General features: G+C 41.9%; 1 long non-coding RNA gene across 2 annotated transcripts; it reads left to right on the top strand.

The window, feature by feature from the left end:
- Positions 1-2,150: 2,150 nt before the first annotated feature.
- Positions 2,151-6,480, top strand: LOC104853040. Of its 2 annotated transcripts, none has more exons than XR_777665.2 (4): positions 2,151-2,231; positions 2,447-2,589; positions 2,767-2,853; positions 6,239-6,480. It is a non-coding gene; the product is annotated as an uncharacterized LOC104853040 (long non-coding RNA). The 2 variants fall into 2 exon arrangements; XR_777666.1 differs by lacking the exon at positions 6,239-6,480 and adding an exon at positions 3,391-3,459.
- Positions 6,481-13,245: the final 6,765 nt, after the last annotated feature.

Here is a 13,245-nt window from a genome sequence, read left to right as displayed (position 1 = left end):
TTCTCAAGGCTGGCGAAGCCTTGGCTGGAGGCGCCTAAAGGGAGGTCATTCAAGAGGATAAAGTGAGGAATTGAAGCAAGTGAATAGTGTTAGTTATTTACCTAAATGTCAGAGTAAGGAAGAAGAGAAAGCCTATAAGTAGTAGCCTGTAAGAGACATGGTGTGAGGAACAACTATCAAGAGAGACAGGACAGCCTGAGGTCTATACCAGACAGGGCAATGATGATCTGAGATTGGTGGCTCTGGGGGTAAAGAGCTTGCAATATCTTCCTCCTGGCATGGAGACCTGAGTGGAGCTACCCGCATCGGCAAGGACGCTAGGGAAAGTGGACCAGGAGGAGGTGCACCAGGGTGTGAACGCAACATAAGGCTCACTCTCTAGGATGCTGAGGGATGCATTCACCATGGGGTGGTGTTATGGCTTATGTCTCAGTTACTTTTCTCTCCTTGCTGAGACAAAATACCTGACACCCAAAGTTAAAGGAGGAAAGGTTTATTTAGCTCATAGTGTTTAGGGGTTTCAGTCTGTAATTGGCTGGCTCCAAGGCAGGGTAGAGAAAGGAGAGGGCAGATGTAGCTTTCTCCGACGCTTGCAGTGGTGCACAAAGCCAGGAGGCTCTTCCATTTTGCCTGTGGGGTGTCCCTCTGGGCAGGTGCACTCAGGGGTACAGGCTCCAGGTGACATGATTCTATGGATACAAGTCAATAGGAAGAAAATGTGTCATCTCCTTGGACACCAGCACAAAAGCGTCTCCTTCCTTCATTTGGAGGAAGGAGTCCACAAAGAAAGAACATTTCTGATTGGAACAAAAACTAGCCTTGTTTGGCCTGGTGAAAGGAAAGAGGTGGGAAAAGGAAACAAAACCCACATTTAGGCATGAACAGAGTTGCCTCACACATGGGTTCCTGGGAGACAAAAGCCTTCCTTTGGGCATGGCTTCAATACTGACACATCGCTGCACAGAAAGAGCCAAAACTGAAAAAAAGAAAAGTAGTAAAACTGATCTAGCTTGTAAACTGTGACGCACATACGTGCATAAACTAGCATGACCCTTTAGGGGGGTAGACCCTCATTAAATTACCATCACAGCAGCCTGCCAGGTGGAGTGGTCATGAGGGACATGCCGATGGGACTTCAGGTGAAACCACCAATCTTTCTTCCATCAGATCTTATTTTACTATTTAAAAACTAAATATCGAACCACTTGTCTATTTTCCAGTACTATCTTGCCCAGAAACTTCATCAGGTTGAAACAGACTTGCCATTTCGACCCATACCCCTAGCCATAATTTTAAAAAGTGTTAATGAAACATTTGCTGTTTTTTTTCTTCCTTCTGGTTTTGTTTTTCTGATCACAAAAGTTATATGTGTTCATTAAAACATGAATTAAAAAAATTCATACCAGTGACCATAATTTATAGACAGTGTCAATGCCTTCAAATACATTTTTTCCTGAATATTTATATGATTTTTCTGCCCTATAGTTAGAGATTCTGGTTGTCCTGTTGTAGAGGTTTAAATCTAAAATGTTCCCTCAAAATCTCTTGTATGCCGAGGTGGAGCTTTTGTTTTGTTTTGGTACCAGGGATCGAACTCGGGTCCTTGCGCTTGCGAGACAGGCCACCGAACCGCTGAGCTAAATCCCCAGCCCCGAGGTGGAGCTTTCGGAAGGTGATGGATCATGGGAGTGTTATACTCATTGGTGGATTCATCCATGAGTGAGTTCACAGCTGACTGTACTATTAGAAGATGGGTCTTTGGCAATGTGACCAGACTCTTCTCTTCTCTCTGCTTCCTGGCTGCCATACGGTGGGCAGCTTTCCTCTGCCTGGTCCTTCTTCCATGTTCTTTCTTCCTTGGAACAGCTAACCATGGACTAAATCCACTAAAACTGTGAGTCAAATAAACCTCTCCTCCTTTCATTTGCAAGTATTGGGTATTTTGTCCCAGTAATGGGAAGGTGACTAATACACCTGTATTTTTGTGCTAGTGCTAAGCTACCATTCATTGCTGTGCAACCCAGCATAAATCCTTCAAACAAAGCAACTCATTCATGATCTCGGGGTTCCATGGAAACCTCCATGGCAAAACAATGACTTCAAAAAATCTCCAGGTGCTTCTCTTCTCCACAAGCCAGTGCTAAGATACAGCATCCTAGCACGGGCACTCCATGTTTGGTAAATGAATGAAAAGCTTTCTTTTGATTCCTGTCCTGCCTGGATCGTTTAAGGTAATGTATCATATTATGACACAAGATGAATATTTCTAAGCAAAAAAGCAGTCACTTTCAATAAATGCACATTAGAATTACATCTTTAGAATTGTTTTCTGGTCTAGACTTTCTCAACAATGTCTGTGGGACATCAATCTCCCAACAAGTTCGGAAAACAAGGAATTTTATAGTGGGACAAGTGACAAATACAACTAACTTTATTCTCTTTCTAGGAGAATCCCAAAAAAAGCATACTGATATAATAGAAGTCCAGATGGTTCAATAATAAGGACACCTGTATCACACCAGCTCTAACTTTACAGAGGATGAAAACGGGTGCTGGAAAGGAGATTTGCTCAAGCCACCTGGATGACAAGTACCAGTCCTGAGCCCCACTACCCATCTGTAGCTCCTGGGTCACAGCTCTTCCTATCCCTTCCCTCCTTTCTGGGTTTCTGTCACTTCTACTGGACTGAGAGAGGAAAGTTTTACATTTGGAACAATGGGACATTTTAAACTCCAAATAGGCAAGGGCTTTTGGTTTTTTTAACAGAGCATGAAAAAGTTCATTTGCCACCTCGAGGCCAGGGCTTAGTGCCAGGAGGTTCCTAAGACAACTGTTCCTTCAACATGGTCTATAGTAAGTATTATTCTGTACATGAGGCTGAAAATAAAAAACTTTCCATTTTCCGTGGTGCCAATAAATAATCCCTCTTTCTTCAATACTTCTGGCTGCAACATAACATATAAAATGCCAGTTAGCTAGGCATGGTGGCACATGCCTGTAATCCTAGCACCGTGGGAGACTGATGTAGGAGGACTGCAAGTTCAAGTCTGGCCTGGGAAGCTTACAAGACCCCAATTCAAAACAGCTGGCTTTAGGACCAGGGTGGTCCTATTCGAAGCCAACATTGCACAGAAAACCAGCCAGGCACCTATGCAGTATGTGTAAGGTGCAAACTGTCTTCCTGTTGTCATTCAGTAAGCAGATTGTGGCCATGCAGAGCTCACTGTGCTGATGAGATGGGCAGTAGCTTCTCTAATCTTTCTCCCATGTCCTCTAATTAGTTTATAATGGTTAAATTTCCAGAGAATTTTCTAAAGCTAAGTCCTTTGGTGTCACACATGGCCACTCAATCTGCTGAGCAGGAGAATTCTCCTTTTGCTCTCCCTACAGGACTCCATTTAAACATCTTCACCCTACCTACACCATGGGAACTCAAGCAAAGTGTCTGTCAGTGTCCCTGGGTCAGCCAGAATGTTCTAGAAAAAGGAGGGCAGCTGGTAATCCAAGATCAGCTGCTGTAATTGGCCCCAAGGTACATTTCCTGTGTGTGTTCTGTGAGAAACTCATTTGTCTGTTACTATCTGGACCACTTCTATTATCCTAGTTACCTGTGGGACCAGAGGGGAAAACAGATTTGGTTGGGAGAAAGAAGGGCTAAAACTCGCCCCACAGTGCTCATTTTTGAGTTAGGAAATATTCTTTGAAACCTTAAAACAGTGTCTGGCTGATCATGCAATCTCAACCACATCATGTGGGCTTCATGCTTTAGAAAAATTTATTTCCTTCACTTCCATTTCCTACCCAGTGAAAGTGTGATCACAATAGTGACTTTAAGTGAAAGTCAAAAGATTGTGAAGAAAACAACTCATAGAGATATACAAATAACTGATTGACTGGAGAGGGCATCTTTGATTTCTGGATGGAATTACAAAAGCACATTAATCTGTTTATGTAACTTGATTCCAGCCTAAATCCACAAATACTGATGGTACACTGGATAAAACATTCTAAAATTAATTTAGAAAATTAAACTTACAGCAAGAAAAAAATAACTAAACTGTGAGAATGTTAAGGAAATGTCTGAAAATAAAGTAATGAGGGAGAACATTCCCTAACAGATATTGAGGTATGTTACAAATTCTAAAATTACAGGAAGAAAAAGTTGTAGCATTAGAAAAGACTAGATCCTATATAAAGACAGAAATGTAAAATGCCATAAAATGCAAACCACAACAGAAATGCAAGGTAACGTAGGTGGATATTTTTCATTTTATAATTTTTTTATTTATTTTGAAGTTTTGTTGGATTTAAGAGAATTAAGATTTATTTTTCAAGTAGTTTGCCATTGACTGAACTCCTACACTGATTATGAATTATAGACCAGCTTGCTAGGATTCATTTTCTAGTCTTCTACCCTCTACTATTTAAATTTCTATAATTCCATGTCTTTCATCATGAAAACAGCAAACTTACTTCATTATATTTTATTTTTAGAATTTCTTCCTGCTATTCTCAATTATGTATTGTTCTACTTGACATCTTTGATCAAACGGTAATTGCGCTTAATTTGTTGGTAGATTTGGGAAAATGTGACAACTCCAGAATGCTCAAACTTTAGGCCAATCAGAATATATGTCATTAGTTTCCTTAAAAGAGTATGCTTTCTAGGGAAGAGAGAAAATGCACAGATATGTAAGGACATTTATATACACATGTATATATACTCATATATGCACTATTCACCTGTCATTGTTCTACATAGTCTGAACATGGCTGGAGATTTGTGTTTGCTGATGGTTGTATTTTCATCATTTTCCATATTTACAGAAGTGTTTTATCTAACAATCCTTGCCTTTTCTTACATTGTATTTCCACGCACAATAAGCTTTTACACATCCTAAATTGACTCTGGACCCCTTCTCCATCTGATCTGATGTGCTGCATTCAAACTTCCTGACATGAACCGACCAAAACTACTCAGTGCTGTGTGTTTATGGTAGTGTCTACCAGCCCACCAATGGTCCATTTTAATCCTGTTACCATTTTGTCTCACAAAATTATCTTAATATTAATTTTATTTAATCCCTATTATTTTACAAAATGATCAAAACAGAGAAATATAAATGGTTTGGTTCTAAGGATAAGTGTTAAAGTTTTTCTTCATATGTGTACTTCTCTTGCGATAAAGATGGAATTTATCAGAAATACTCAAGGTAGGAAATCTTCAGCTACAATCCAGCATTATGAAAGTTAAGCAAAATTAAAAGAACTACATGAATTAAACTGGGTGTGGTGATGCATGCCTGTAATCCCAGCACTCTGGGAGGCTGAAGCAGGAGGCTCTCAAGTCTGAGCTCAGTCTAGGTAACTTAGTGACTTATCGAGACTCTGTCTGAAAATAGGAAATTTTTTTAAAAAGGCTGGGGATGTAGGTCAATGTAAAGTCCATGGGCTTAATCCCCAGTACCAAAAACAAACAAACAAACAACAACAACAAAAAAACCAAACCCCCAAAACAAAACAAATTGTCAAAGCTGTTTTAATAAAAGTGATTGTCTAAGAGAACAGCAGCGCTCAGTGGAATATAAAGCCACACAGATAATCTAAATTTTTCTAGTAGCCTCATTAAAAAGGGAAAAAGACGGATTTGATAATGTAGTTTATTTAACCCAATATATGCAAAATAGTATTTTCAGTAATAAGTACAAACATCCCTAATATGCCAACTTAAGTTACTGTGTAATGCTAAGCCTTAGCAAGCTGATATTATTTGATACTTACACCACTGTCTCACCTCTGACTGGTTACCAAGCACTCCACGGCACTCCTGGGTGGCTTAGTGGCTGTTGTCATGAGTGGCACAGACGTAAGGGGCAACCTATGATGAGAACTTCTACCTGCATTAGCTCTCCTACAGTGGAATTTCCTTTTCAGATCTTTCCAGCTTTTGTATATTTTTATAAATATAACATACAGTATTATAAAAAGGAATTATTGATATATTGTGATGCTATCTTCAAGGGAATTAGGAAGTTCTTAGGAACTTCATCTGTATAAACTGACAGAGAAGTTTAATGTTCTTTGCTTGATTTCAGTTTGATAGTCTCTGGCAGCCTTATTTTAGTCCGTTGGCATTTTCCATGTTTTTATTATAAGTTTGATTTTTGTGTGTTTTAGGACTATGTCTTGTGGATACTAATGATGATAGGCTTTTTTGTTTTAATTGAATCTCTTACAGATATGGGCAATAGAGAAAAGAAGTAAGTTGAGTTTCTTCTATACCCTCACCTAACTACAATCACCACAGAAGACTTCCAGGATCTTCAAAGGGGAAATTTCTGTTTCCCAGTAGCAAGACGGCAAGCAATTATTTCTGCAGGGAGCACTACATGGGTGTCCCCCAAATCAATTCAACTCCAACACTAGCTGCCTGGAGATAGTGTCAGATCCCAGAGTTAGGGCTCTGTCCCACTACTTTGGATGCCCATCATAAACCCTAGGTTGTTTTAACTGTGTTTCTGACCCAGCAGATAAAAATTGGGGCTCTCACACTCCATCCTCTGGTTCAACTAATTTGTAGGAATGGCTCACAGAACATAGGGAAACATCTGTGTTTAATGGTTTATCATAAAAGCATAGTTGGGCATGATGGTGCACACCTGTAATCTCAGTACTCAGGAAGGCTGAGGCAGGAGGATTGCCTTGAGTTCAAGGCCCTCTGAACTAATAGTGAGACCCTGTCTCCAAAAAATAAAATTATAAAGCATATTACAAAGGAGATAAATGATCCCAGATGAAGAAGAGATACACAGGGCAAGGAGTGAGGGTCAGGGCCTTATGTCTCCATACCCTCACCATCTCACCATGATGCCACCCTGCAGTGAGCTCTCAGAATTCTGTCCTTTAGAGCCTGTATGGAGGCTTCCTTATATAGACATTTGATTATATCATCGATCAGCTCCCATGCTCTCCCCAGCGAAGCTTCCTGTGTTCCGCCATCCAGCAGCTCTTCAAATTTTGTTCTTTTGAACTTTTGTGGAGGCATCATTGAATAGGCATGAACAATTACATTACTGGCCAACCTTCAGCCTCTCTCCTCTTTTGGGAGGTTGGTGGAGCTGGAAATCAGCCCTCTCTTCTGCCTTTCTGGAGGCCGCCCCTCATCCTGCAGCTACCTAAGGGACCCCAGCCACCGCTCAGCTCATCAGCATACACTTAGAAGACTGCAAAGCCTTGGAGTTATATGCCTGGGAGCACAAGTGCCTATTTCACAGTCCCACAGCCACTAATTCATTGGGCTTCATTTTGTGATTAAGTCCATGAGGAAACACCATTTCTGTGTGTTATCATCATACAGTTTCACTCGTGGCTGTGCTTTCTTGTCTATCTTTACTATGTTCCTGTTAACAGGTAGTTTCTTTTAGAAATGGCCTGCCAATTAAACTTATCCCAGGTCCTCCTCACCTCAAACAAACAATTGAACGAGACAAGCCAAAAATGGTGCCAACGTTTATTTGAGAAGTGGGAAGAGGAGGGAGAACCTGGCTATGCAGAGTGAACTTGAGCAAACAAGAAAAGAAAAGGGGAAAGCAAAAATAAAAGCGCATCATAGTCTGGGAGACACAGGGTGGGCTGCCATGAAAAAGACACAGTAGCAGGGTCCTCTTGGTGTCTGTGTTCTTATATATCATCATCGTCTTGTGGAAACTGGGAGAAGTTCTACACACAGCGTCCGGAGAGGCAGTGTTAGGTGGATGCTGGGATCCCACCAGGCCTCTCTTCCCAGCCAGCCTAAGCCATGCCCTATGTCTTATCTCATTCCCTCTATTTTCTTTGAGGTTATTTTATTCTTCTTCACCTTGCAGTCATTTGTTGTTATTTTTATGTTATGTAGCTGCCATAAATAAGTGTGACATCTACATCCTATCTTGTGAACACAGCTATTCTGTGTTGAAGTAATTTAATGCTTACTGCCAGTTGTGTTTGAATACATTATGTAAGGGGCTCACTGCAAAGTGGACACATGGGATATTTGTTCAAGAATTATGAGTAATTTTCAAATGACCACAGCAGACAATTATACCATCTGGAGCTCTTTTAAGCAGAAGGCCTTTGCAACTGCATCTTCTGTCCATGAAGATGTCCCTCTACCAGTCTCTTCCAGCCACTTCCCAGCTTGTTATTTATTGTGATTTATGTCATGCAGTAGGCTGAAGACTGCATTAGTCCCAGAGTCCTGCTTCTATTGTTCATGTTCTCCTTTGAGTCACAGAGGGCATTTATTTCCTCTGCTGGCCATATTCCCCAGGTTTTGAATCAGCTGATTTTCACACAGGATTTTTTTTTTTTTTAACCCAGTATGCTGTTAACACGACCTAATTATCTACATCATCTTGTATGTCTTTGAGGACAGGATGCCTGGACACCAGAAGTCCCTCTTCAGATGAACTTGCCCAAACCAGTCGAATCCAAGATGGCTCCCAGCATGCCCTCCCCACAATTTCCAGTATAATCTAATTTCCATACTGAGTGACGCATCTACCCACAGCCCTGGCAGGAAGTACCACACCACGAAAGGGGGTAGTGCTGGAGTGGCAGGAAATCTCTGCCATTCCAGGAAAAGACATGAACACTCCACCCCTTTGTTAGTCTCGCCTTCCTCCATATTTCTTTTCCCTGAATCTATAACCTCCACTACCCCAGTGGGTTGAGAAGTCGATTTTCAATCCTAGCCTTCCTTTTCATCCTCTATTAACTAAATAAACTTATTTTGTTGACTCTCAACTTCAGTTTTGCTTTCCAGTTTCACAACACTGAACACAGGAAAAAAAATCCTTTTAAGGGGTCTTTTTTCTGCTGGGGGTTGGGGAGTACAATTCCTGGCTTACAGTTTAGCCAAGAGGAAGGTCTGGAAAGAAATTGAAAGGATGGAGAAAGGGCAAACCAGGCATTTTCTGCCTCTGCCTGTCCATCTCTGTTCCCTGTGTCTCAAACAATATCTCCACTGCCAGTGTCTGCTGGGATTCCAGCTTCAGGCAGCTCTGGGCTCCCCGGTCCTGCCAGTCCAAGGACTGGCTATAGCTAATCTCAAAATGTTTCATTGTCCCTCGTTAGCCCTTACTTCAACTATGAAACTGAATTGCTTCATTCGGTGCCTCTTCATTCAATACTCCTGAGAGTTGTTTCCTGATTTTACAGTTATCTATTACCTTCATATGCAAATGCAAACTCCGCTGCGTAGAATTCAGGAGGCACCATGTTTATTTCACACAACTCTGGAGTAATGCTTCTCAAAATTTGAGCCTGCCTCTCAACTACTGGGAAAGCTTATTAAACACCGATACCTGGGTCGCATTTCAGAGAACCGAAATGTTTAGGGGGAAGGCTTCAGGATTTGGTATTCTAACCAGGTACCAGAGGATGCTGAAGTTGCCAGTCTGTTGGCCACACTTGAGTAGCATTACTCTGAAAGTTGGACATTTAATGCTACACTGTCAGTGTGAACCCAGGGCCATTGCCCTGAGCTACATCCCCAGCCCTCTTTATTTCTTGTGGCAAGTTCTCATAGTTGCTAAATTGCCCAGGCTGAGTTTATATGTGCAATCTTTCTGTCTTAAATTTCCAGAGTTCTGGGATTACACATGTGTGCCACTATAAGTGACTCCTGCCTGAAGTATTAAAGCTTAACAAGTACATATGCGTTTGTAAGACTGTCTTCAACTTTGCGGTTCTGCAAATTTAACAGAATACAGTTGTCCTTGTAGAGGATTCAGGAGACTGTTCCAAGACACCCAGGGATACCAAAACCGAGCCTTCTATAGACACAAGGCATGGCATTAGTTACTGATGAGAGTAAATAATTGTCAACTTGGATGGATTGAGACATCCGGGAAATAACCAAAGCACACTTTCGAGTGTCTGTGAGGATGATTCCAGACGCCATCTTGTAGATCAGCAAACAGAGGAGACACACGCTGGGCCTTTGCCCTGAGCTACATTCCCCAGCCCTGTTATGTGGGTGGTGCTATCTGATAGGACGGCAGCCCAAATGGACCAAAAAAGGGGAAGAGGGAAGCGCAGCAGCATGTTCTCTTTCTCTTCCTCCCAGCCACCATGCTGTGAGCAGCACTGCTCTGCCACACCCTCTCTACCATGATGTTTCTTCCTGACCACAGGCCCAGAAATAACAGAGCCAGCTGATTATGGACTGAAACCTTTGAAGTTATGAGCCCAAATAAGCCTTTCCTCCTTGAATTGTTTATCTCGGGTAATTGTTTATCCCGGGGAAGGAAAGCTGATTAACACGTTATAAAATTTTTGATCTGATAACTGTCTGCCTTTCAGAGGAATTTTTTTTCTAAAAATATTTTAAGTATACATTTGTTTTGTTTTCTGACCCTTACTTTAGATCGCAACATCAAACTATCCTATGTTTGACCTCTACTGAGGGTTCCCCCATACATGGTTCTTGTAAGTTTTATCGACCCTGGGAAGAAGTCCTCCTACGTCTTGTTCTTTGGATGATTGACAGAGTGGGAATGAAAGTGGGCAATCTGGTAACTTTGTCTTAATTTTTTACTCTTGTAAATTGGTGGAAAGCAGCTCAGCCAGCCGTGGATCAGGCCGCTCACAGAACTTGGGGCTATTCCTAGGAAATAAGCACTTCTTGATCCTGCCACCACCGTCATTCTGAGGGACATTAAAGGAAGCCACGTCCAAGTTGGTAGAATCAAAACAAGTAAAGCCTTCTGCATATCTATCTATCTATCTATATATATATTTTTTTCTGTGTGTGTGTGTGTGTGTGTGTGTGTGTGGTACTGGGGATAGAACTCAGGTCCTTGCGCTTGCGAGGCAGGCTCTGGAACCACTGAACTAAATCCCCAGCCTGCTTTCCTGTATATCTTTTAGGGCTTGAAGACACCAACAGGAAAGCTCCACATAATTTAACTTAAAATTCTGGAAGGATCGGAGAGGGACGATAAGACTCAGTACCTTAAATTCTTATCTTGGAAACCACTCAACAGTCTAGGAACAATGGCACTGAATAGTGAGGTCCTGCTACACCACAGAGTCGTTCCCATGGCAATACCACAGCAACCGCACAATCACTTCGCACTTTTTTTTCATAATGGTTTAAATCCATTGCTTATTTTTTTTCTCATTGAGTTTATTGGTACATTTTAGGTACACAGTACAGTTACATTCATCGTTGGGATCTTGTACCTTTACATGACAGGTCTTGGTTCTCATTTTTTTCTCCTTGTCCCTGCCCTCCCTTCACCCCCACCACCCTTCCCCATTTACAGAAACATATCAATTAGCACTTTTGACACTGAGAATTAGAATGCTATCTACACTTAGACCGCAGAATCTCTACAACAACTGCTGGAGAATACCAGGCATCTCCACCCACCATCCCAACTTGCTAATTCCCTTCTTTTAAATTTTACCCAGGCAGTACCTATGCTTGGTAAAAACTAGGTTACATATGGGTTTCCAGTTGCAAGAGAGTCTGGGAAATGTAGGATTTAATTTTTCTCTTTTTCTTTCCTTTTAAAAATATTTGTAGCTACTCTAGTATAAGAAGGAATAGAAGCTGTCGGGATTTGTGTTGAGCCAATTTTCAGTATTTACCATAATCTACCAGCCTAAATAACACCTGTTGAGAGTCATTTAAAGAGTAAATATAATACATGTATAAAATTTAAAAATTCAGATGATGTAGAAGGCACAAAATAAAAAGATAAAAGGTGTTTTTGGTAACTGTTTTTCATCCTTTCTGTGTTAGTTACTTATTGTTGTGTAACAAATCACCCCTACTTTATCAACCTAATATAACAAAGCATTTTAATTTGTTTTTTTGAGCTTGGACCTCGCTGTGTAGTTCAGTCTGGGCTTGATCTCATGATGTGACCTGGTCTGGCCTCAAACTCATGGTGATTCTCCCACCTCAGCCTTCCACGTATTAGAAACAGGGCTGGGGATCTAGCTCAGTGGTTCTGGCACCTGCTTTGCAAGCACAAGGACCTGAGTTTGATCCCCAGTACCAAAAACAACAAACAAACAAACAAACACCAAGTATTAGAAACAACAAAAAGTTTGTGATGTCACAGTTTCCGAGGGTTGGAAATCTATGTCCTGTTTACTTGGTTGACCTTGACTCATTCCTTGTTGAAGCTGCTGTAGGCAAGCTGTTGACGGTGCCATAGTCTCCTCTAAATACTGGCTACAGGAGATATTGTTTCCAGCTCGCTCTCGTGGCTGCTGGTGGGATTTAGGCCCTTATAGGATAAGGCCCGAGTTTCTCATACCCTTGTCACCAGCAGCCTTTCTTGCCACATAGGGTGGCTGACAGCGTCGTAACCAGCTTCCCTCTGAGAGAGCAGATGAGAGAGAAGGCGAGAGGAAGCACCCAAGATGGACGCCATGTTCTTTTAATATGTAATCCATCACTTCTGCTGAATTCTGTTCATTAGAGACAGGTCAGGAAGAAGGACTTGCAGAATGGTGCGAACCCCAGGATGGGGGCTCCCAGGGGCCCCTGTAGACTGTCTTTCACCCTTCTTTCCCATGCTCCTCATACCCAGGAGTAGCCTCTGTTAATTATTTCTTTCTTCCAGAGGGTGAAAAAAGAAAGAATTGGATTTAAATCAATTTTCCAAGATTAACCTGGAAGTGCTCCAGTGGTTTCTGCTAAGATTTAAATGTCAACCAATGTTCAGTGCCGTAAATGTCATCATCCTCCCTGCCAAGTGGACCAGATGAGCACTGAAACTCACAGCTTGCCTTCAAGTGAAAAAGGTAAACACTACAGCAACGGTGAGGTGGAAAAAATGCCCAAATGTGTGTTTACATTTTCACAAATGAAGGGGGGGAAAAACCAGCCAGAGAACATATGGGCAATGCCTCTGAAGGAGTTTCTGAAAAAATAAAAGTGCTCGGAAACCACCTCCTGTTTTGTCTCCCCAAGAGCTGACAGAGAATCTGAGTGGCTGCTCTGTAGAAGCGGGTGCTGTAGGCCTGGGTACAAATGGCAGCGACTGATGTCGGCTGTCCGGGGGCCACACCTGGCCTCACTGAGTAAGTGTGGAAGGCTGAAAAGGCAATGTCACCACTCCCCTTCCCAGATGAAGAAACCCTGGCCCTAAAATGTATGTGAGGTGCCCATATCCCAAGGCAAGGGTCTCTGGTTTCAAGGCCTTTGTCCTTTCCCCTTCATTCTCCAGTGCCCAACATCTGTTT

Source organism: Fukomys damarensis, unplaced genomic scaffold (genome assembly GCF_012274545.1).
Source record: "Fukomys damarensis isolate Sample0158 unplaced genomic scaffold, DMR_v1.0_HiC HiC_scaffold_17, whole genome shotgun sequence".
In the NCBI taxonomy this organism is placed as follows: Eukaryota; Metazoa; Chordata; class Mammalia; order Rodentia; family Bathyergidae; genus Fukomys; species Fukomys damarensis.
This window is presented reverse-complemented; position numbering and strand designations above follow the sequence as displayed.